This window comes from Chanodichthys erythropterus, chromosome 3 (genome assembly GCF_024489055.1).
Source record: "Chanodichthys erythropterus isolate Z2021 chromosome 3, ASM2448905v1, whole genome shotgun sequence".
Taxonomy (NCBI): domain Eukaryota; kingdom Metazoa; phylum Chordata; class Actinopteri; order Cypriniformes; family Xenocyprididae; genus Chanodichthys; species Chanodichthys erythropterus.
In genome coordinates this window covers 60,364,629-60,391,505 of record NC_090223.1, presented here as the reverse complement: position 1 = coordinate 60,391,505, position 26,877 = coordinate 60,364,629, and the positions used below count along the sequence as shown (strand labels likewise).

The window sequence follows — 26,877 nt, the reverse complement described above, 5'->3', positions numbered from 1 at the left end:
GGAACACAATAAGATCGCTAAAAAAAATCTTTTTTGTGATGCTCTCCTATATCTGAGCTGTATCTGGTTCAAATTTCGTAGTGATAACAAAGAATAGTTTGAAAAATTGTTGTTGTTCTTTTTTTCCGCAGCCAGGTGGCGCCAACAGGCGGTAAACTCCGGTTTAGAGGTGCTTCTCAGCACTCATTAGGAGTTTTTCAAAATGTTAGATGCATTAAAAAGATGAGATTCTAAGCTTTAAAATGATATCTATTATGTGTTATTCCACGCTGGAAAATGAACATGGATGGGTCCGGGAACATTGGATACACACTGCATCCCGGAGAGATTAGAGACATGTTTTTAGCCAAGTATGTTAAATCATTCCATGAGTAATATCTTGTGATCAACGCAATATATTATATTGATTTTGGATTCATTTTAATCTTGAGAATCTGCTTTAAATATTGATGTGCTTTCTATGATCTGTGCATTTTTCATGAAGTTATGAGCACGTGAAATATACATACTTGTATTCAGTTAGCGGCTGTGCTATTTTTGTTGTAAACAATATTATTCAGAATCGTTAGAGGGTGAAAACAACGCAACAGAAGCATGTTGGAGGCTTGATATGAAACTTTAAAGTCTCTGGTTTTGTATGCAAAAAGAATTTTTGTGCTACCTATATGGATTCAATTTTTATTGGCTTTTAAAGAGAGACACGCAAATGGGAGCGCCGACACTCCATCCGGTCTTAAGGGGTTAACAGCATTAATAAAAACTTCTGTCACGGTTCATGGGTTCACTGACTCATTCTTGCTCTGTCTGCGTGTGAGTGTGTGTTGTGTTTGGGTGCTGTCAGCGCAGTTAGTCACCATAGCAACGCTATGACTAACTGCGCTGACAGCACCCAAACACAATCAGTCACAGGTGCGTCTTGATATTTGTCCTATATGTACTCGTGTGTTTGCTGTGGTCTTTTGTCAGATCGTTTTCTCGTGTTCCCAGCAGTCTTCTTTGTTTCCTGTGTCCTGTGAGTTTGTCTGTTTGAGTAAGGATTCTCATCCAGCGAGTGTTACCAAAGTATGAGAGATCCTGTCTGATAACAACATCTGTTTTGATCACCAGGAGGAACAGATCATGGCTACGGGACGTGTTGTGCAGGCTTTGGTGGCACAGGTTTCTGAACTGAACTCGCAAATACAACAACTGCTAAACGACTCTGCCCACACTCCCACTGTGCCCATTCCACCATCCGCGGTTCCGCTTGGTGACCACTCTGCTCGACCCACGGAGCCCCGATTGCCAGCCCCCACGATTTATTCGGGTGAGCCACAATTATGCCATTCTTTTCTGACTAAATGTTCCTTGTTTTTTGCTCTCCAGCCATCATCATTTCCTACACAGGAGTCTAAAGTGGCATTTGTGTTAACATTGCTATCAGGACGAGCAGCGCTGTAGGGAACGACAGTTTGGGAGCAGGGTCATCCATGCTGTGCATATTTTCAGTCTTTCAACACGGAGCTCAAGAAGGTGTTTGATCGCTCGGTCTCTGGGAGAGGGGCAGCGTGAGCATTGGTGGACCTCCGTCAAGGAGAAGGAACTGTTATGGACTATTCCATCGAATTTTGAACTCTGGCGGCGGAGTGCAACTGGAACGCGGAAGCACAGTGGGATGTTTTTCTGTTTGGGCTGGCCGACCGTATCAAGAACGAGATTTACGCGCTGGATTTGCCGAATACATTAGACGGATTGATTGATCTGGCAATCCGGGTGGATACGCGGCTGCAGCGTTGAGATCAACGTGCCAATTACAGTCGGAGGGCTGCTGTGGATAGAGATTATTCCAGCACGGCTGTGGATACGGTCAGTCCCTCATTCGATCCTAAGCCCATGCAGGTGGGCAGCGCTTGGTTATCTCGGGCAGAGAGGGAGCGACGATGAGTGCAGGGACTGCAGGACATTTTGCTGTTAATTGTCCAAGAAAGGAAAGGAGCCGGTCAGAACCGAGGATACTGGCGGGTGGCATTGTCTTCAAGAAATCCTCTCTTGCTGCGACTCTCCTCCCCGTAAGATTGCAGTGGTCTGGTGGTAATTATCGGTGTAAAGCCCTCATGGACTCTGGTGCCGAGGGACATTTCTTGGACATTAACCTTGCTCACAAGCTCAACATCCCTGTGAAGTCACTGGCTCATCCAATATCCGTCAATGCATTAGGTGGACAGCCGCTGTCATCTGAGTCTCACTACATCAGGCAACCACACAGAGAGAATTACATTCTATCTCACTGACACAGCCTTGGTTCCTGTGGTGCTAGGGCATCCATGGTTAACACTCCATAACCCTCACATTAAATGGAGTCAGAGAACGGTCTTGGCGTGGGATGAGAAATGTCACGCATCTTGTTTGGTGTCTGCTTGTTCGCCTGTTTGTTTGTTGCAGGATGAGTCAGTGAACCTGTCTAATGTGCCCAAGGAATATCCTCTTCTCCCGCTGGGGCAGGATTTTCTTTTGTGGGGAAGAAGGATGGTTCCCCTGCGACAATGTATTGATTACCGAGGGCTGAACATCATCACGGTAAGGAACACCTATCCCTTGCTGTTGATGTCTTCAGCCTTCGAGCGGTTGCAGGGAGCATCCGTCTTTACTAAATTGGATTTGCGCAATGCCTATCATTTGGTCCGTATAAGAGAGGGGGATGAGTGGAAGACCGCGTTTAACACCCCCAGGGGGCACTTTGAATATCTTTCCAACTCCCCCACAGTTTTCCAAGTGCTCGTTAACGACATGCTGAGAGACATGGTCAATCAGTTCATATATGTCTACCAGGACTACATATTGATATTTTCCTCTTCTCTCCAGGTACATGTTCAGCACGTCAGAGGCTGCTCGAGAATGGGCTTTTTGTCAAGGCGGAGAAGTGCACGTTCCACGCACAGTCGGTTCCGTTTTTGGGGAACATCATCTCGTCTGAGGTCCACGCGCATGGATCCCGATAAGGTTATAGCTGTGGTGGATTGGCCAACCCCAAATTCCCGTAAGGCCCTGCTGAGGATTCAGGGGTTTGCCAATTTCTACCAGCGTTTTATTCACAATTACAACCAACTAGCCGCTCCTCTGACCGCCTTGACCTCCACCAAAGTGACATTCAGGTGGTCTGGTGCAGCTGAAGCTGCATTAACCAACCTCAAGAGCCGCTTTGTTTCTGCTCCCATTCTCATTGCCCCTGATTCCACACGTCAGTTTGTGGTGGAGGTCGATGCGTCAGCGGTGGGGGTAGGCACGGTTCTCTCCCAGCACTCTTCCTCGGACAACAAGATGCACCCCTGCACGTTTTTTTCACATAGACTGTCGTCCGCTGAACGTAATTATGATATTGATAACAGAGAGTTGCTGGTAGTCAAGTTAGCATTGGAGGAGTGGCGTCATTGGTTAGAGGATTCGGGGGTACCCATTATCATCTGGACCGACCATAAGAATCTTGAGTACATCAGATCTGTGAAACGACTCAACTCCAGGCAGGCTCAGTGGGCACTTTTTTTCTGTCGTTTTGATTTTTCCATTTCCTACCATCCGGGGTCCAAGAACATCAAACCCGATGCCTTGTCTCGTATTTTTGACCATTTCGAGACCACTGAGAGACTAGTTGTCTCCTCACTTGTATGGGAGATCAAGTCGAAGGTCCGCATGGCCTTAGAGGGAATAATGCCTCCGCCCAGTTGCCCACGAGTCGTTTATTTGTGCCTGAGGAGTTACGGTCTGACGTTATTCGATGGGGTCATTGTTCCAATGTGGCGTGTCATCCAGGAGTGAATCGTACCAGTTTTCTAGTTAAACAGCGATTCTGGTGGTGCTCCATGGCTCGTGACATCTGAGATTTTGTTTTGGCCTGCTCAGTTTGTGCTCGGTTTAAGACTTCCAATCGCAATCCAGAGGGTTTACTTCAACCGCTGTCTGTCCCTTCGAGACCGTGGTCCCACATCGCGCTCTATTTTGTTACTGCCCTCCCGTCATCCCAGGGCAATACAGTCGTTTTGACTGTAGTGGACCGGTTCTCGAAGGCGTCCCATTTTATTTCCTTGCCCAAATTACCCTCTGCCAAGGAGACAGCGGTTACTGTCATTGATCACGTCTTTTGCATTCATGGCCTCCCGATGGACGTGGTTTCTGACAGGGGGCCCCAATTCGTATCCAAATTTTGGAGAGAGTTTTGTCATTTGCTGGGTGCGAATGTCAGTCTGTCTTCTGGTTTCCACCTCGTAGATGGGGAGACTGTCTATTCGGTTAAACGTATTCTGGACTCGAGACGGAGGGGACGTGGATTTCAGTACTTGGAGGACTGGGAAGGTTACGGTCCGGAGGAGAGAAGTTGGGTTCCGGCTAGGGACATTCTGGATCACTCCCTTATCGATGATTACAATCAACAGGTAAGTGCTCCTGGTTGCGCCAGGCGCTCGTAGGAGGAGGGGTACTGTCACGGTTCATGGGTTCACTGACTCATTCTTGCTCTGTCTGCGTGTGTGTTGTGTTTGGGTGCTGTCAGCGCAGTTAGTCATTAGCATTGCTAATGCGCTGACTAACTGCGCTTGATCAGTCACAGGTGCGTCTCGTTATTTGTCCTATAAGTACTCGTGTGTTTGCTGTTTGTTTTTTTTTGTCAGATAATTTTCTCGTGTTCACTGTGAGGATCAACACGCAGTTGTTTATTAGAAGAGTAATCCAAAAACAGACAAGAGGTCCAAACACAGGCAGTTAGCCATGAAGGACAGGAGACATACCTACAAATACCAGCCGCCACCTTAAAGTACAGGTGCTATTTATTAATTATTTTTATTTATTAATGTGAACATTCTATTGTTTATGTTCAACAGCTTATGTTACGCCTGAGAATAAACAGGGAGAATAATCACAAGAGATGAGTGATTTTCTCAGTGATGGCGTTTACTCATATGAGCCAACTCTCGCAATCTCACTCTACTCAAACTTCACTATAATAAAGAATCGATCTCAGTCTAACGGCTCTATTATAAACATTATAAAATAAAACAATTAAAAAATTATTAATGTTGAACTAAAATTACTTTAAAACAATTAATAATGTTAAACTAAAATTACTGTGTATATTGACCAGAACTATGACTGTATCAACTCTCAACATTAATGTCTGCTAATGTGTGATGAATAATATGAACACTACCCATTACACTTACAGCTTTTAATTTATTCAGTTTAAGGGGTCTATAATTGTTACAACACTGAAGGGTTGGAGACAGGAATTCACAAACAGGGATGTTTATTGATACCAGCAGAGTAAAACAGCAGTGCAGGTGAGTAAGAGTCAAAGTAATCATGATAACTGAAGTGTAGATAAGTGATACTGTCCTTTTGTGGTTGTAGAAGTGAAGATCTTGAATGGCGTTGGAGAAGTTAGACGTTGGAGATGGAGAACACTCACACACTGACTGGAGATCACACGAGGAGAACAGGAGACGCTGGAGACAGGTAAGTAGATCGCTAGGAGTCCTTGAGGTAAGCATGCAGTCAAGTTTAGATGCAAACGAGACCGGACAATGTGGTGGTGTGTAGTGATCGACCGATATTGATTTTTATAACCAATACCGATACCGATTATTTGCATGTTTATGTACCCGATAACCGATATGCAGAACCGATATTTATTTACTGTTATACTTCTGTTTTTGACAATTATTACAACACAAATGAGCTGAACAAACCATTTTATTTATAACAATCACTCCCTCCTTGCATACGAAAAAAAACTTTATATTTATACACAAATAGAGGGGTCTGAGTCCAAAAAATTAAAGTGCAATTAACTAAATAATGTTTATGTAGTAAATCAATTGATTATATAATCTAGGGTGTTTAAACGAGATAATCTTGTCAAAAATTTCATGCAGTGGCCGTGCTTGAGGCTTCCTGATCATCAACCCATTCAGGTGCTGAGCAATATGAACAAACTTTTTTTTCCGAGACTATGTAAAGTTAAACAGCACTTGTCAGTTGGCATTTTATGATCTAAATTTAATCTAACGTTAAATCATGAAATGCCAACTGACAAAGTGCTGTTTGACTATAACTTAATCAACCGCGATCACGCATGTAGATAATAAATAATTAATTTCCACAAAGCGGTAGGCTATATTTATATGTGTATTAGCGAAAAAATTATGTAGTAAATGATAATATAATCTAGGGTGTTTAAACAAGATAATCTTGTCAAAAGTTTCATTCAGTGGCCGTGCTTAAGCCTCCTGATCATCCATCAGTTGCTAAGCAATATGAACGAACGTTTTCTTATAGACTAATGGTGACCAAATACAACAGATAGAGAATTAAATTCAGCGCTTTTATTTTCAACATGCACTCATTCATGTCTGTTTTATTTAATTCATGTAAATTTACGTCTTTATTGGGGCAGGACATGACGAATTACACTACGTGACTCAATGAGTTCGTCTCAATTGTTTAGAAACATGCTGCATAAATTAACTATATCAGGAATTTATGTCTCAGATCTCATTTGTGCATATCTGTTATGTTAAATAAAGTTGATTAATTAAAGTAAACCAAGTAGAACATATACTTTACCTGTGCACTGAGTTGTTGTTGACTGATCTCCTCAGACGCCCGGGCTGCAATGGCGGGAATCTCAAAACGGCCACAAGATGGCGCCATAAAATCGGCGAATCCGATATTACAAAACCGGATAATTCCGGTATAACAAGATATTCCAGAAGACCACCATGGCGCCGGGAGTCCAAGATCTTGTGAACCTCGTAAGCTGCACCGTCGTCCAGGATGAGTGGAAGGGGGGGTTCAGCTGCTGCCACGTCAGGCCCTGTGGAGACAGAAACAGAAGGGTAGTGAGGTTTTAGGAGTGAGACATGGAATGTAGGTTGAATCCGATATTGTGGAGGTAGTTGAAGCTTATACGTGACAGGGTTGATCTGCTTGGTGATGGTGAATGGGCCAAATTGCAGGGCAGACGCAGTCTGATGTCCCGTGTAGACAGCCAGACCTTCTGTCCCGGTTGATAGAAGGGGGCGTTGGAGTGAAAAAGGTCGGCTGTCATCCTGCGTCTGCGCAGGGCTCGCTGTAGTTGGTAGTGTGCTGAGTCCTAGACCCTCTCGCTCTCTCGGAACCAGTAATTGACAGATGGTACGTCCGATGGTTCCCCAATCCAGGGGAACAGTGGGAGTTGGTAGCCGAGTATGAACTGGAATGGAGTTAATCCTGTAGATGGCTGACGCATGGAGTTTTGTGCGTACTCGGCCCAACCCAGATACTGGTTCCAAGAGTCCTGGTGGTTGTGACAGAAGGTACGGAGGAAGCGGCCGATCTCCTGGATCTTCCTTTCCGTCTGCCCATTCGACTGAGGGCGGTAGCCAGAAGAGAGACTGACGGTCACACCTAGGAGCGAGAAGAAAGCCTTCCATACCCAGGAAATTAACTGGGGTCCTCTGTCTGAAACGATATCTTCGGTATGTGATATGTGATTAAACATTAGTTCAGCAGTCTCCATGGCAGTGGGTAGGCCTTTCAGTGGGATCAGACGACATGGCTTGGAGAATCAATCTATGATCACGAGGATGCAGGTACAGTCATTGGATGCTGGCAGGTCGGTGATAAAGTCCACTTCTAGGTGTGACCAGGGGCAGTTAGGAATGGGCAGAGGATGGAGCTTGCCAGACGGAAGATGCCGAGGGCTCTTGGAGATGGCACACTCCCTACAGCCCTGCACGTACCTTCTGACGTCTGCTGCCATGTTCGGCCACCAGAAGCACTCCTTCAGCAGCGAGAGGGTTTCATTGACCCCCGGGTGGCCAGTGCCAAGTGACGTGTGGGCAATGTGAATAAGTGGAGTGCATCGTGCCCTGGTGATGTAAAGCAAGCCCGGTGGACAACCCGGCGGAGCGTTCGTGGAGGCATTGGAGGAGGGTAATGTTTCTTCTGACCAGGTGATAGGACTCACGATGATGGATTTGGGGAGAATGGTCTCTGGTTCTTCTGACCTCTCCTCAGGAGCATGGAGACGAGATAAGGCATCCGCCTTGACGTTTTTGGAGCCAGGACGATAGGAGATGGAGAAGTCAAAACAGGAGAAAAATAAGGCCCAGCGTGCTTGTCAGGGATTCAGTCTTTTAGCAGCTCGCAGGTACTCCAAGTTCTTGTGGTCAGTAAGAACAAGGAAGGGGTGTTTAGCTCCCTCCAACCAATGCCTCCATTCATCTAGGTTCAACTTCACGGCCAGGAGTTTGCGGTTGCCGTCGTAGTTGGTCTCTGCCGGGTTGAGCTTGCGGGGGAAGAAGGCGCATGGATGGAGTCTACTTGGGGTCCCCTGCTGCTGAGATATGACCGCTCCCACTCCTGTGGTGGAGACGTCCATTTCTACTACAAAGAGCAGGTCTGGATTGGGGTGGAAGAGGAGGGGAGCAATGGTGATGGCTTCTTTGAGGCTTTCAAAGGCGTTGGTGGTAGCTGGTATCCAGGACAGAGACTTGGGCTGATTCCGGAGAAGGTTGGTGAGTGGATGAGCGATGGAGCTGTAATTCTTGATGAACCGACGATAGAAATTAGCAAAACCAAGGAAGCGCTGGACTTCTTTGATGGTGGATGGAGTGGGCCAGGTCTTGATGGCTTCCACCTTTCCCTCGTCCATCCGGATGCCACTGTGATCAATTATGTATCCCAGGAAGTGTACAGAGGGCTTTCAGAAAGAGATGGAACTGTCTCAGGCATTTGAGGACCTCCACAACGTGGTGGCGATGTTCGGTCAGGCTCCGGGAGTAGATCAAGATGTCGTCGAAGTAGACCAGTATAAACTTATAGAGAAACTCCCGGAGCACCTCATGGATGAAGTCCTGGAATACGGAGGGGGCGTTGACCAGGCCATACGGCATCACGAAGACGGTCTTCCACTCGTCCCCCTCACGTATCCGGATGAGGATGTACACGCTGTGGAGGTCCAGCTTGGTGAACACCGTGGCACCACAGAGATGTTCTAGGGCAGCTGGGACGAGAGGAAGGGGATAACGGAACTTGACAGTGATCTTGTTGAGTGCACGGAAGTCAATACAAGGCTGCAAGCCTCCGTCCTTTTTTGCCACAAAGAAGAAGCTTGAAGCAGCAGGGGAAGTAGATGGGCAGATGTAACCTTGAGCTAGGGCCTCTTTGATGTATTCCTCCATGGCCTTCTCCTCCGGGATTGACAGGGTAAATTCTTCCCACGGGCACTGACTCACCCGGAAGCAGATCGATGGCACAGTCCCATGGCCGGTGTGGAGGCAGCTTGGAGGCTCTTTGCAGGCAGAAGACGTCACTGAAGGGGGCGTAACAAGATGGGATGTCCACGGAACGCTTCTCAACTGGGCTCTCGATGGAGCTGGTGCAGATGGAGAGATCTTTAGAACTAGGAGACAAAGGGAATGGAAGCTCGGAGTAGACGTCAGAGGTGGATTCCTCCAGAACCAGCAGATGTATTACCTCTTGATGTAATACTCCAATCTGAACTTGGATGGGGCCAACACAGCGACGTACGTGCTTTCGACTGAGGGGTCTGCCCGTTATTGAGTGGATCTGGTAGGTGGTCGGAGAGGGCGAGGTCTTGAGCTTGAGTTGTCGACAGAGGGTGCCAGAGATGAAGTTGCCTGCTGACTAGGGATCGACCGATATGCATTTTTCAGGGCCGATGCCGATACCGATTATTACAGATCAAGGAGACCGATAACCGATATTTTGAACTGATGTGTCTAGTGTAAAAATGAAAATTAATGTCAAAATTAAGAATAAAAAGGCCTCTGACAAAGACTCTCTTTAAATTATTTTAACACATCTTTAATTCTGAGAACTGTTCATAATAACAACATTAATATTAATAATATATATTATATATATATATGTATGTGTGTGTGTTTTATATTTAGCATTTTATTTGCAACCCAGAATTGCATTAAAATAACACACAACCCATATTGTAATAGTGTTTTTTTTTTTATTTTTGATGTGTAAAATGTTTGTTTGACTGTTTATCACGGCGATACAAACTAGGAAGTATACAGGACAGCGTCATCCAGAAACGTGCAATGTGAGATTATTGACAATTTACGTTATTAGCATAGAGTTATTAGTCAAATGAGAGAGCGCGGCCGCGGAGATAACTAAATCAGGAATAGGGAGCTCGCGTCACGTCAGGGCGTCAGAGCTCGCGCTTGATGCCCTTTCAGCTCTTCAAAATTGCATAATGATAATTCTGAATCTGTATGATAAATTATTTTGCAATCATGTTAGAATAAAGCAATATTTCTCCAAATATGCACAATTTTTTTACTAAGAGCCTTAACGGAACGGACGCTGTTCAGTGAAGCTATGTGAACAACACAAAAAAAACAAAACGCAGCAGACGTGAGTGAATTCATTCGTGTTGATAATCTATTCACAATATAACGTTAAGTTGGCCGAATGGTGAGAGAAGTAGGTTTTAGTTTCACTATCTCAGCACTGATGTGATGATCTATTAAAGCATATCACTGCAATGACGGACATTGACCGGGAATTCACAGTATAATAACTGAGCGGGGCTTGTCATCATAAATCGATTATATTTAGGTGTTTTGCAACTTCAGTGTAGTGATTTATTGCAACTTCAGGAACGTTTACTGCATTCTTACCTTCGAGAGATAACTTATTGATGTGTGATGATGATCACTGAAGCAGCTCCTGTGCTTTCGGTGTGAGAGCGGAACATTTTCCAGCCGTGCCAGCCGTATTGATTGGCCAGGCTCGTGACTCCCAACAAATCAGACGGACGATGGGCGGGGCTTAGTCTAGGCCACAGAGCGGTGCGCTCTGACTGAGGTGGCTGGATCAGTGCCAGATCGCGCATTTCTAAATAAAATGGTTTTATCGGCAAATCAGTTTTGAAAATGGCCAATGCCGATAACAATAAAAATGCTTAATATCAGCGCCGATAATCGGCCACGCCGATTTGTTACTTTTAAGTCCAGCACTTAAAAGTTTTTTTTGTATGTTTTTTTTTATTTTTTTTTTTTACATAATTTAATAACATGTCTTTTTTAATAATTTGGTTAAATAAATTAGAATTGTGTGAAAGAATCTTGATCTCAGTTCCTATGGAGAAAAAGGGTCACAGAAACATCTACTTTTGGTACGAGAAGAGTCTTAAAATGTATTTCTTTTTTTAACATTTAAACTTAGACCACATTATTATATTACACTTTGACTTTATGAATACACAGAAATGACAGCTTAATGTTTTTTTTTTTGTGCATTTATTTAAAGACGCATGTACCAGTTTTTTGTCACTGGTGCTACCTTACTTCTCTGGCATTTTTAAACGTCACTATGAAATATTATTTCTCAATTTTTTCAGCACATGCTATCAGAGTTATAAAATGTATAAAAAAAGGAGATTGTGTGTTAGTTAAGTGTGACTAAATGATGTTAATTCAATTGCACAACCATATATTTGCTGTAACAAAGGAAATATTTGAAAAACAGTTATAAACAAGTAATGATGCAATCCTTTAAATCTTAATTCTTGAGTGTAGCAGAATTCAATGAATGTAAAATTATTATATTGTCACATGACACATTTTATTTAATGTGACAGACAAAAAACAGTAACACCAGTGACACAATGAATCACCAGTGATATAAAATACACTGTCTGTAAAGTCACTGCTTATGAGCTGCACTCAATTTAGCCATATTCCCTTAATTTAGCCATATCTGACTAACAATGAGAACATTAACAATGAGAATTAAAAGTTATAATCATGTAATCTTAGTGCTATTTTATGCTAAAGAAAATAAAAATAATGTTTATCTGTAAACGGGTAACACCAGTGACAATTTTCTTGAAAAATGCATTTTACAAAATGGCTGCTGCAAGGTATCAATCCACATGTTGTCAATCATGGTATATTCACTAAATTAAAGGGTCATGAAACCCCCCTGTTTTAGCGTGGTCGTTCACACCTCTGAGCTGGAAAAACTTTGTAAAAATGGGTGTGTAAAGCTCTGGAAAAATGGAAGTGTAGGGGGGGAAGAGGGGAGAGAACAACCAATGAAACAGAGACATAGAACACACTCATTATACAGAATAATGAATATTAATATATGAGCACGGAGAAAATGACAACAAACTCCCAAGCACAAGGGAGAAATGCGAAAGAATATTTAAAGGGGCTAATAATACTTTCATTATGTTTACGAGCACTACAGTCTCGTGATAAACAACACATAGTTTAACAGAGAAAGAATAAAAACGTAGTTTAATTTTGTCAATTCTCTAAGTCTTTTGTTCATCAGAATAATCATGTCATCGTGTTCAGATACACCATTGTATCAGTGTCCAGTTTGCACATATAATTCATTTGAAGAAGACTTGATGAAATATGTGTGCATACACCGTGCTGGTTCATGTTTGGTGCAGGAGAATATGTAACACTTTAAACATGGATACTTTAATCTATATGAGCTAGGATTCACATGGCTAGTGTTATTAAACGCAATGCGGAGCTCCAAACTGAAACCGATCACATGCGTGCTCTGCGTGTATATCATAACAATCGTATTTTTCATGTGTTCGTATTCAAACTCCATTTCAGACCACATTGCGGGCAAAATACAAACAACATTTATGTGCTGCTGTGCTGAGGGAAACATACACATGACTCGCGTGTCTGAACGCTGAGATGAATGGTCAGCACTTTTGTGACATTTGAATTCTCTGCTGTAATGCGATCTCATGTGAACGTATTTTCCATTTGTGCCGGTAGATTACAGTAAAACAAACCACATGCACCCAAACTTTTACTCTGATCGCAGGAAAACGCATTTTTGTGTTGCAGCACTGAGGAAATGAGCACTAACGATATGACAAGAGACCGAGGTGAGAGAAGTGCATAATACCTCATGCATAATAGCGCAGTTATAATCTTATGCATAGTATAGCGCAGTGATTGGATCCCCATCCCGTTGGGGGTTAGCTATGTACCCGTGGGTGGGGAACATGTGGGCGTCACACATGTTGGGGGGCCTCTGGATTTTGGGGCATAATTAGAAACGAGCTGATTTCAGGTTGTGGCCCCTTTAAATCGCGCACTCTCCGCCCCCTCCCGAGTTCTCGACTCTATCACTGCATAAACAAAGTTTACACAGCTAATATAACCCTCAAAATGGATCTTTACAAAATGTTCGTCATGCATACTGAATGCATGCATCGGATTGTGTGAGTATTGTATTTATTTGGGTGTTTACATTTGATATTGAATGAGTTTGAGGCTATGCTCTGTGGCTAACTGGCTAACACTACACTGTTGGAGAGATTTATAAAGAATGAAGTTGTGTTTATGCATTATACAGACTGCAAGTGTTTAAAAATGAAAATAGCAACGGCTCTTGTCTCCGTGAATACAGTAAGAAACAATGGTAACTTTACCACATTTAACAGTACATTAGCAACATGCTAACGAAACATTTAGAAAGACAATTCACAAATATCACTAAAAATATCATGTTATCATGGATCATGTCAGTTACTATTGCTCCATCTGCCATTTTTCGCTGTTTTCCTTGCTTGCTTACCTAGTCTGATTATTCAGCAGTGCACATCCAGACATTCTGCCCTTGTGTAATACTAACTGCCCTTGTGTTATGCCTCAATCATGGGCTGGCATATGCAAACATTAGGGGCGTACACCCCGACTGTTACGTAACAGTCGGTGTTATGTTGAGATTCGCCTGTTCTTCGGAGGTCTTTTAAACAAATGAGATTTATATAAGAAGGAGGAAACAATGGAGTTTGAAACTCACTGTGTCTTTTCCATGTACTGAACTCTTGTTATTTAACTATGCCAATATAAATTTAATTTTTAATTCTAAGGCACCTTTAATGTTGTGTAAAGTGTGTATGGTTTTGTCTGCTCCTCCGTTGTTCAATAAAATACTCATTTATTGTGGATTTCCATATTCACCTCATCTCTACAACATCTACATGTGACAGATTGGCTATATTTTATTTTATATAGAGAAAGAGTGACATGCATCATAATCTGAAAACCATGCCCACCAGGGGGAAAACAATCCAACCATCTCCATTGACATTGTATAGCGTGATGCTGCCTCCTTGTCATTTTTGACCTATAACAAAAATAGAACAATGTCTAAAGCTGCTATGTGACAAGGTGTGCAGCAAATATATAAGCTGTCGACCCAAAACAACTAATGTTTAAGGACACAAAAGTGGATACAGGCAGTGAGACAGAGTGAAACGGGTCATATTACTATAAGAACTACATTGGAGGGGAACGTATTCGGCGACAGGTGAAATAATTCTTTGACATGGTTAAAAATAATGAATGTTTTCTTTGTTTGTTTAACATAACCTGTCACCCTCCAATGTTCTCTCTCCAGTGTGGGTGTGGCCTAAATGCGCTCTTTCACATACTCTGTCTCTATACTAAAATACTACATAAACCCCGCATCCTTTGGACGATTACTCGTTCACCCCAGAACTGAACTTGAGACACACTGACAGGCAGGAGTGGACTCTATTGACTAGCCGCCACAAACACAAATAAGAACATTTTGATGTGTACTGAACTAACATTACATTTCCTCTAAAGCTGAATGCACAGTTACTTTCATATTATGTAGTGACACGCTACTTAAATCATCTTTGAGAGAAAACAAGCCCCTGGTGGTGACCGGCACTGATAACTAGTTAAAAACGACTCATAAGCTGGACAAATCATGTTTCTCTGTAAATCTAGTGTTTTTCTGTGATGTTTGTTTGGGGCATAAAATATATCATTAACCTGATAGAAAAACAATACTGAGCTCATCTCATAGAAACGTCTATGAGATGAGCTCTGTAATATAGTCAAACAACTGTGTGTTTTTTTTAAACTAAACCTCTTTCACATACTCGATTTATCTTCTCCTACCCTCCTTTGACAATGTAGAACTGAAAATTAAGATCTCTTTTCATCTGTAAAGAAATTTCTCACGTCAGGAACCTTTCCTAAAGTCTCATCCAAAAAAATAATTGATCTCATCTAAAGAGTAAACCTGATCACAAACCTGTCAGATAGGAAATATCTGACAGATCTGAAACATCACCATAAACACCATCCTCAGCCTCACCTAATTTTAGTAGTTTTTCTCTAGGCCGACATGAATTTACCTTCCTGACACTATTCTGATCTTCAGTGATTCCAGATTCTGTCACTACACAATCCCTGTTTCTCTGGCCTTCCATCCCCACAACATAATTTATTTCAGAGATCTGCACTTCAGCATGTCCTATAACAAGGGGTTGTAGCTAACTATTATTTTGGTAATCGAGTAATTGTTTGATTATTCTAATGATTACTCGAGTAATTTGAGGTTTCAGATATTTAAATACACATAAGTACTAGTGACAATACATTTAGTTTGTAAAATATACACTGATGTCTATGGAAGCTGCAATAATAATCTTGTCCATTATAATTAGACGACACGTTATATTCATATCAGATTCATTACATACTGTGAGTAAGGCAAGCAACTATAAAGTTTACCCTGTTCTTCTCCCAATTCACTGCATACTTACAGTACATCCATCCATGTATTTTGAAAGAAGTGGATGAATTCACGTGTTGTAAATCCGACAGATCTATTCTCCTGACCGCGGTGTAAACAAACATGGAGGCCCTCATCGCACATATAGCTCAACTACTAACGTGATCATTATAAAGGTGATTGCACAACAAAACACATTCACTTACACATATGACTTAAAATAAATATATAACCGCAATAACACAATATTAATTGATTCAAGTAAAGTAGTAAAAACAAGTAATCGTATGGTTTTATTGAACAAAACATATAATGTATTAAATTGTACAACTAATGTTCTTTATTTAGTATAACAAATGCCTGCAGAGGGCACCAGCCGCCTGACGACTGTTTTTACACTTTACAGTGCGATCTAATCCTTGCTTAATATTGGCTTACGACAGAAATGCTACAACCACTGTAATTTCTTGAACAAGAACATGTACACTTAAACAAGGGCTTAAACATTTATTCTGAAATCGTGACGAGCAGTTAACACATTTTACCAAGTAGAAACATGCTGTATAATGTATTCTCCTGCTTTTGCTAAGGTTTATAGATGACTTACCTTACAAATCTGATTAAATGTCGCACATTGCGTTTCCAGATGAACGTTAAAAGCAATCCAAACTTACAGCATAAGCAAAGATGGAGTATGAGACGGTAATTTAATTGAGGAACCGTTACAGCCCTACCTTCAACCATTCGCTCATTCTCTAAAGTCAACTCCTTGTTTTCCTTACACTCTCAGTAGGAGTTTCCTCATCATTCCTTACATTCTCAGTATTAATCACTTGATCTTCATGTGGATTCACTTGCACTTCAGTTTTGATTTCACTCGGGCCTGCCTCAGCTCAAAGAGGACAAGATAACCTTACATGCCTGAGAGCACCACATTCAAAAAAACTCATCTCACCTGTGCTTGAATATAACATATACAACTTGCCTTCATACATGCATCATAACGACCCATTAAGAATCCGCGAGTTTAAAACATAAATACTTGTTGCCTAAATGATAGCACGTTTCAAATACTTTTTAATTAATTAATTTTTAATTAATTGCTAATTGTTCATCTAGTTGTTCATCCTTGAGAAAAACCACCACCGCTTTGTTCATTCAGGACGCAGAAACAATATTCTCATGTCCCACACGTTCAGCCACCTCCAACAGCACATCTTCCACAGACTCTCCCGCATTCATGACACACCTGATGCTGTGACAGAGATGACGCCTACACACTCACCTGTGATGCCATCTCAGTGTGTGTGTGTGTGAGTGAGAGAGAGAGTTTGAGTGTTTGTAGACCTACACTTTCGTAGTCCTGCTGTCATCATGATCTCTCCTCCATGATCGAGACTGTAAACACACAAACACACATTAACGTAGATCTGCATCATTCACACACACGTTCAGTTTGTCATTATTAGTGTTTGACATACTTGAGTATCTGAAGTTTATAGTTTGGATCCTCCAGTTTGTGGTTGAGCAGCTGCACTCCTGATTGTCCTGGGTGATTGTAGCTCAGATCCAGCTCTCTCAGGTGTGAGGGGTTTGAACTCAGAGCTGAAGACACATAACCACAGCCTTCCTCTGTCACCATACAGCCAGACAACCTGCAGACACACAGATCATCTACAGATACACAGTCAGATCATCTACAGACACACAACAGTCAAATAATCTACAGACACACATAGTCAAATCAATCATCTACAGACACACACAGTCAGATCATCTACAGACACACACCAGTCAGATCATCTACAGACACACACCAGTCAGATAATCTACAGACACACACAGTCAGATCATCTGCGGACACACAACAGTCAGATCATTTACAGACACACAGATCATCTACAGACACACAGAGTCAGGTCAGATCATCTACAGACACATGCAGTCAGGTCAGATCATCTACAGACACACAACAGTCAGATCATCTACAGACACACAACAGTCAGATCATCTACAGACACAGATCATCTACAGACACACACAGTCAGGTCAGATCATCTACAGACACACAACAGTCAGGTCATCTACAGACACACACAGTCAGGTCAGATCATTTACAGACACACACAGTCAGAACATCTACAGAAACACACAGTCAGATCATCTACAGACACACACCAGTCAGATAATCTACAGACACACACAGTAAGATCATCTACAGACAAACACAGTCAGATCATCTACGGACACACACACGTCAGATCATCTACAGACACAACCGTCAGATCATCTACAGACACACAGATCATCTACAGACACACAACAGTCAGGTCATCTACAGATACACAACAGTCAGATCATCTACAGACACACACAGTCAGGTCAGATCATCTACAGACACACAACAGTTAGATCATCTACAGACAAACACAGTCAGATCATCTACGGACACACACACGTCAGATCATCTACAGACACACAACAGTCAGATCATCTACAGACACACAGATCATCTACAGACACACAACAGTCAGGTCATCTACAGATACACAACAGTCAGATCATCTACAGACACACACAGATCATCTACAGACACACAGTCAGGTCAGATCATCTACAGACACACAACAGTCAGATCATCTACAGACACACACAGAACATCTACAGACACACACAGTCAGGTCAGATCATCTACAGGCACACAACAGTCAGATCATTTACAGACACACACAGTTAGAACATCTACAGAAACATACAGTCAGATCATCTACAGACACACAGAGTCAGGTTAGATCATTTACAGACACAAACAGATCATCTACAGACACACATATACAGATCATCTACAGGCAAACACAGTCAGATCATTTACAGACACACACACGTCAGATCATCTACAGACACACAACAGTCAGATCATCTACAGACACACAGATCATCTACAGACACACAACAGTCAGGTCATCTACAGATACACAACAGTCAGATCATCTACAGACACACACAGAACATCTACAGACACACACAGTCAGGTCAGATCATCTACAGGCACACAACAGTCAGATCATTTACAGACACACACAGTTAGAACATCTACAGAAACATACAGTCAGATCATCTACAGACACACAGAGTCAGGTCAGATCATTTACAGACACAAACAGATCATCTACAGACACACATATACAGATCATCTACAGGCAAACACAGTCAGATCATTTACAGACACACACAGTCAAGTCAGATCATTTACAGACACAAACAGATCATCTACAGACACACATATACAGATCATCTACAGGCAAACACAGTCAGATCATTTACAGACACACAGAGTCAGGTCAGATCATTTACAGACACAAACAGATCATCTACAGACACACATATACAGATCATCTACAGGCAAACACAGTCAGATCATTTACAGACACACAGAGTCAGGTCAGATCATTTACAGACACACACAGTCAGGTCAGATCATTTACAGACACAAACAGATCATCTACAGACACACATATACAGATCATCTACAGGCAAACACAGTCAGATCATTTAGACACACACAGTCAAGTCAGATCATCTACAGACCACAGTCAGATCATCTACAGACACACACAGTCAGATCATCTACAGACACACACAGTCAGATCATCTACAGACACATACAGTCAGATCATCTAGAGACACACACAGTCAGATCATCTACAGCAGGGGTGCCCAATCCTGTTCCTGGAGATCTACCTACCTGCAAAGTTTAGCTCCAGCCTTGCTCAACACACCTGTCTGTAATTATTAAGTGCTCCTGAAGATCTTAATTAACTGGCTCAGGTGTATTTTATCAGGGTTGGAGCTAAACTTTGCAGGTAGGTAGATCTCCAGGAACAGGATTGGGCACCCCTGATCTACAGACACACACAGTCAGGTCAGATCATTTACAGACACACAGTCAGATTATCTACAGACACACACATACAGATCATCTACAGACACACACAGTCAGGTCAGATCATTTACAGACACACACAGTCAGATCATCTACAGACACACATATACAGATCATCTACAGGCAAACACAGTCAGATCATTTACAGACACACACAGTCAAGTCAGATCATCTACAGACACACAGTCAGATCATCTACAGACACACACAGTCAGATAATCTACAGACACACACAGTCAGATCATCTACAGACACACACAGTCAGATCATCTACAGACACACACATTCAGATCATCTACAGACACACACAGTCAGATCATTTACAGACACACACAGTCAGGTCAGATCATCTACAGACACACAGTCAGATCATCTACAGACACACACAGTCAGATCATCTACACACACAGTCAGATCATTTACAGACACACACAGTCAGGTCAGATCATCTACAGACACACAGTCAGATCATCTACAGACACACACAGTCAGATCATCTACACACACAGTCAGATCATTTACAGACACACATAGTCAGGTCAGATCATTTACAGACACACATAGTCAGGTCAGATCATTTACAGACACACACAGTCAGATCATCTACATACACACACAGTCAGGTCAGATCATCTACAGACACACACAGGCGGACCATGTTGAAAATCCTGATGAGACTGTTGATGTCACTGAAGCCCCGCCCACTTTGACAGCTGCAGCCTGTTGTGACATGTTGTGCAGTATCCTAAGAGTCATTTACATGGTCCTTCGAGCCGGAGCTGAGTGTTCCAGTGGACCAAAATCAATCAATTAGCCAATGCCATGTATCATCTTGTCGACAGTCTTCAAGACACACCAAGCCTCCAGACTATCTTGAGGACTATGAGAGGACACTTCCTAGTTCGAAGCCTTCTCGTACCAGTCCTTCAGTTTCCTCAGCCCCAGTTTAGAGCAGCACTGGATCTATTGCAGAGAGTTATTCTTGTGACCCTGTATTACTGGAGATGAAGGAGCTTGTTATAGAATTGGACCAAAGTGTGAAGCAGATAAATAGTAAAGTTAATTGTATGTGCTCTTCAGGGAACATATGGTCCTGTTGAACTTGGTAATTCCATTAGGAGAGAGTCGAATGTATTTTGTGATGCCTCTGAACAAGCTTATGGATCAGTAGCCTACCTGAGCATTGTAAACCATGAGAGTGAAGTTCTAGTCTCCTTTGTGATGGCACGATCAAGAGTTGTCCCTCCTAAGTCAAATTCCATCTTGAATTGTGTGCTGCCCTCACCGGGGTTCAGTTAGTAAATTTATTACAGAGGGAACTTGACCTGCTTATTTAGCAAACAAAACTGTGGTCTGATTCAATGAGTGTCCTCAACTGGACTCATTCTTATTAGGGATGTCGACTTACACAAATCAGGGGCGGATCTACCGGGGTGGCACGGGGTGGCAACTGCCACCCTAAGAAAAAGCTTTGCCACCCCATCTGCCACCCCAAAATTATCAGAGAATATAAATGTTAGCATTGTTTCAAGCACTACTACTTTTCAGCTCTTATGAACCGGTTCTTTGGGAGTCAAAAACACAGCGCAGCCAAGTTCACTTACGAATTGTTTTCCATTTGTTCGTGAATCGGAAAATTACTGCTTCTGGGCTAACTCAGAAGTCCTCGAATTTTCGTAATTTTAGACCGACCACTCTCTACTTTAATCATGGATAAAGGACTTTTTGCCATCCGACGAAACGATAACATGAAATCAAAAAAAAGATCCCGATCACAGAAACTAGTTAGGTAAGAATCTAAATGTATTTTAGCTTTTCTCGATTGCTAACACATTATAAGTGATTCAGTTGGCCCAGTTTTCCAAACCATTCGCTCAGTTCTCAAAACAAAGACACATTTCTCAAAACATTTAACAATGACTACATTAGGTAGCAAAACTGATGACACACCAGTCAAAATCTGAGAGAGATGAATGAATAATTTACAGGGGTTTTAAACTTACACAGTAGGCCTACCAGTACTTTAGATGACAGAAATGTCACTATGTACAGTAAACTATAGCACGTTGTACACCCTCAAACTTGTGATTGTCAACTTTCTCTGTAGCCATTTGTTATACTGTATTTTGCAGAACTGAGAAATGACTGTCTTGTGTCATAAGACCAATACACTGCTATAGTACCTTATATACTGTAATAAAATTTGGCCAAATGTGCAGAGGATGCTGAATTTAGTTTTACTGTAATTAACAGTATACTGTATTGTGGTGCATACCAAGTTCATACATATCTACTGCCAGATCAATTTACAATAGTAAAATGAAAAAAGAAAGAAAAAAAAAATCACTGCTGTATTTTACTGTATCTGTAAATTTATTTTTGTATAGTGTAGTAGACAGTGAGCTGCAAAATAATTCCTGAATCCCAGTAAGCGGTATTTTTGTTACAGAGTTACATTAATTGATCTCACTAGTGTTTACTGGACAGTGCAGTAGTCTCTGTATTTGTTAAGTTTTGTGTGTCATCTGAGGCCAAAGTTTGATTTTGTCAGACAAAAATAAGTTTTTGACTAAAACGTTTTATTTTGAACTGGAAGTTTGAGGTTTGTACAAGTTGGTGCATAGTTTTGAGATTGTGTTTATAGTTGTGAGAAAATGTTGAATTGTTTGATTTCAACTAGATTAAAAGTTTGAAAGACAAATTTATGCTTGCTTGTCATAAAGCCAACTTAAAATCTTTTTTAAAAAACAAATAGTTTGGTCAGTTAGGCCAGAATATAGATGTTCTGGGTGATTGCTAAAGTGTTGCTAGGTGGATGCTAGGAGATTCTGGGTGGTTGCTAGGCTCTTGCCGCAATTGCTGGGGTGTTGCTAGAGTATGTGGTTGATAAGGTGTTCTGGGTGAACACACACAGACATTCCCACCTCTGTTAATAACAGAAACTCAAAAATTGTTTGCAAAAAACAAGTTTTTGTTGTTCTTTAACTTGCACTAAAACATGTGATTTATGCCATCAAAGTAACCTGTGTAATATTAATAAAACTGCTCATTTCCTTTAGTGATACAAGGTCAGACTCATTTTAAATCTGTGAATGTTTTCCATATAGTGCCTTTACTTGGTGCCATGATGCATATTGAAATCTTGTTACTTATTTTGGTGCAATGTTTGTGAACACAATTGTGTATGTCAGGCCATAAATCTCCAAAAACTATGCATGGGCACTTGCTTTGGTATTGCCACCCCTCTGCCACCCTATAAATAATTTTCTAGATCCGCCCCTGACACAAATTTCCATTATCAATCGCTGTTTAAATTAACGTTCAATTAATTGATTATTCGCTAACTTTAATACTGCAATATGCATCTACTGTAGTGGCATATAAGCAACATCATGACAGGGTGTGCAAATACTGCTCAAAACACCATGTTCCTCAACAAAGATTGACAAAGGATTTTAATCTAAATAAAGGGCTAGTAGGAATGTAAAATTAGTCGATGTGATTAATCATTTATTAAATTAATTATTTAATAATCAAATATAACAACTAATACAACATGTCAACAACGCCGCCTCAGGTTCAGAATGTCAGAATGTGTACTGTTGTGAACACACTCTTCCTGGAACAACGCGCTTAAAAAAGGCATTTTTATACCTAATGAATTCACAACGATTTATTAAAATAGTTTTCTCATTGATGTTATGTAATATGACCCAATCATAGTATTTATTAGTTGTGCATTGCTATTTGAGCTGCGCGCTGAATCTGATCAAGGCACGTGTTAATTCTTAACCAAATGCATCCTATATGAGATAAATCAGATAGCCTATAGATAGGCCTGCACAAAATAAACAAAATATTACAACTTACACAAAACAAAAGGCTGTGAATGCGCAAACTTACAGTCATGATGAAGATGCAACTCTAGCTGTAAAATGGTCCCAAACATAACTCCAGCGCACTCGCTTCTTTTTTCCTGTGTCCGCTTTACATGTTTCGCGGTTGAGCAGCATACACGCGCATGAACATGCTTAATCGACGATCGATTAGTTTCATAGATTAAATGTATTATCGCAATTAATCAATCATTGATTAATCATCAACATCCCTAATTCTGATACCTGTCGCTACAGTATTTGTTGCTAATCGCATTACTGAAATCCTGGAACAGGGGTCTCCAAACTCAATCCTGGAGGGCCACTGTCCTGCAGAGTTTAGGGTTGGAGCTAAACTCTGCAGGACAGTGGTCCTCCAGAAACGAGTTTGGAGACTCATGTCCTAGAGCACTCTTCTCCTGAACAATGGCGCTATGTTGACATGGTTTAAATTACATTTGAAAAGATTTTTAAAGGGAACTCAGGTTTGTGATCATTAATTATACAAGGTAATGATTTTTTAATATGTTTTTATACTTCTTGTATTCTATTGTGTTTAATTTGTATGGTATTTTTGTTGATAATTTCATGTACTCCTGCCCAGGGACAACAGATGAAATTTAGCTCTGTAGCTAATTCTGGGGTAATATTTTATTGTCCATTGTCCCTGTCAAATAAAGAATAAAGAAAGAAAAGATGAACAGCAATCCAGCCAAGGTCTAGTCAAGGCCCTGCTTTCCTTAATTCTGACCAAGATCAGTGGTCAAGATTCCCTGACAGGATTGAGGACTCAGTTGATGAGCTAAGAAAGCATTTGTTCGGTGGCCTCACTAATGCTGAAGAGAACCCTTTGACTTTAAATGTTCAGCAATATAAATCATGTAATGAGCTCACTCTTCTTTTGACAAGACTTCTATTGCAACATGCCCAAAGAAAGGATTTTGAAAGGAGTTTGAGTTTTTTCCCCATCTAAAAGTTTTTTTTTTTTTTTTTTTTCATCTAGTAGTCAACTGTATAACATTTCATCTGAGTTTGATCTCCTCAAGACTGAGAAGAGATGGGGACATTTCAAATGTCAAACCATTAGGGTGTTCATTTAGAACTGCTGACTAGTGTTGATGCTGACAGTTTCTTGATGGCACTTTGTAGTTCGTTGAGGACAACCTTGAAGTGATCAGCGATCAAGAAAATGGGAGTGTTTAGTGGAAGTTCTACCCGGAAGACTCTAATGCACGTCATTGCTCATTATCTAACCAATCATTACACGTCACCTGAGTATATAAGTTCTGTTCCCACCCACTATTGTGTTTGCAGATACCATCGGCGGCGTTCAGTTCGCAGTTGACGTTCCTCATGATGCATGTACAGGCCTATAATTGTGATTATCTAAATATTCACACAGACAATGTTAGCGGTAGTCCGATGTACTACAATGTGAAAACGTTTATTTTAGATGGGATATAATGCTGCAGCGTCATTTAAGTTCACGTTAGCCTATTATTTTGAACGTTCATTGAAGCGGTCGTGCTATGAGAGTGATCGTATTCACCGTCTCAAATTTCAGAAGTGTTTTCGAATTTCGTTTCAGCAATATCATCAAAGGGCCTAGCTATCATCAGAGCAATCTTCAATATTCTCTCGTCATCACTACAACAGCCACTTCATCTCAGTGATAAGTATTTTCATCATTTTATGCATTTTGATGTCGTTGGGTGTGTATTTGTTTGAGATGGAACGGTGCTCGTTCGCATTGTTACATTCATAGCATGTCGTAATGATCCGCGTGAAAGCGGAGTTGGACTCATTGTCTAACAGTGAAAGAACAACACGCTTTGTAAATTGGGTACGCATGGTGCACCATAGTGTAGAGTGACTTCCCTTGTAACATTAGAGGCAGAAACATGATTATGTCCTGCGTGGTAATAAGGCTATGTCTTTTGCATACTGCTTATTAAAAAATTACCTGTACGTGTTACATTTCTGCAGTTAAAGTCTCCGTCTATGTCCTATGTGATCAGCTTCATACAAGTGCACCAGATTTTCACTTTGGTAAAGTTGGTTTTATATTCGCACATTCGGACTTTTGATAAATTCAGACTTTCCAATAAATGTGCAATAAAATAATGTTTGCGAATTTTAAGCAGCAACATGATATTGACAACTAACGATTGTCAACTTACAACATTTTTCACAGTCGATCAAAATAGGCAAGTATTGTTTTAATGGCATATTTACTTGTGAATGTCCACTGAATGTCCAATGTAGTGTGATTAACAAGGCTATTGAATACGGATGTCCGAATGTGCGAATATAAAACCAACTTCACCGAAGTCAGATTTTCTTTGTGCAAAAAAGGGACAGTCGATTTCATTCCATAGTTATTGCATCATCTTTCTGCGACTAACGTCATATATTGTGATATGACAAATTTAACAGATTATTTGAATAACCCTTTTCGGAAAGTAATTCTAGAACATTTAGGGTGATTTAAATTAAATGAATGGTGTTTTAAATATTTCAGGTAAGTATTCAGATCCAGGAAATGATTAATGTAAAATGACACTGTATATTTATTAAATTAATTTAATTTACCTGCTAAAGGCACAATCTCGGCGTGGAATCGTGGGTGCGATTGCCAACGAGACTGATTTCAGTGCCACACGCGAGTCCCAGCCTGCACTTCCAGGAATAGGAATGAGTCAATTCACTCTACTGAAGTAGGCCTACTTGCAAGTGCTTAAATACTACTCACTACTCACTACTCTCGCAGTTTCACTTGGTCTAACGTTACACTTTCATATTAAACCGCATCTGAGTGTTAAAGTTGTAGACCGCTATTCTATTAGTCTGTTGACCATAAGCAAGATCAACAGTATGATATTCTAACATTCCATCGTGTTAGCTACATAATATTAATTCGTCTCATGTACTTTTGCTCACCTGTCTATTAATGTACTAGAGCGGCATCTGTTAAGTCGAGTTAGTCGCAAAGCTGTTGCATTTCGTAAACGCTATGCTGATGTTCATCCTCGCTCCAATTCTTATTCCAAGTTTGCTTGCCATTTTCCATAGTGTTGAATGAAACCGCGTGCCACTAGGAATCACGCAGCTGTCAATACTGTTTCCACGGTTACTATCAAAGACTATAGAATAACACACGACGTGTCACTCGTTTTGTTTTGAATGGGAGAAAGTGTATTGCGCAATATGGCGGAATATGTCCCGCCTTCTAAATAAGAGCCAATCGCCGATTGCTAAAGTCATCACGTCACAGCAGCGCCTCTTAGAAGCACCGGTTTCTATAGAAACGACCAAACGCGCGCCTCAGAAAGGAGGCACGAGACGCGCATTTAGGTCTGCGGGCGGTCGACATATGGAAGCTGTAAGCTTTAAAGTTCTCGTTCTCACTTATGAGATTCCCACTACAAGCTCGCAAATACGTGATGGCTCCTGAAAGTAAACCGTTCG

At 41.3% G+C, this 26,877-nt stretch overlaps 2 pseudogenes; both read right to left on the bottom strand.

Annotated features, from left to right (window-relative positions):
- The window catches only part of LOC137005151 (uncharacterized), a 1,346,463-nt pseudogene that overhangs the window by 741,370 nt on the left and 578,216 nt on the right, over positions 1 to 26,877 (bottom strand).
- The window catches only part of LOC137014120 (NACHT, LRR and PYD domains-containing protein 12-like), a 42,183-nt pseudogene that overhangs the window by 1,774 nt on the left and 13,532 nt on the right, over positions 1 to 26,877 (bottom strand).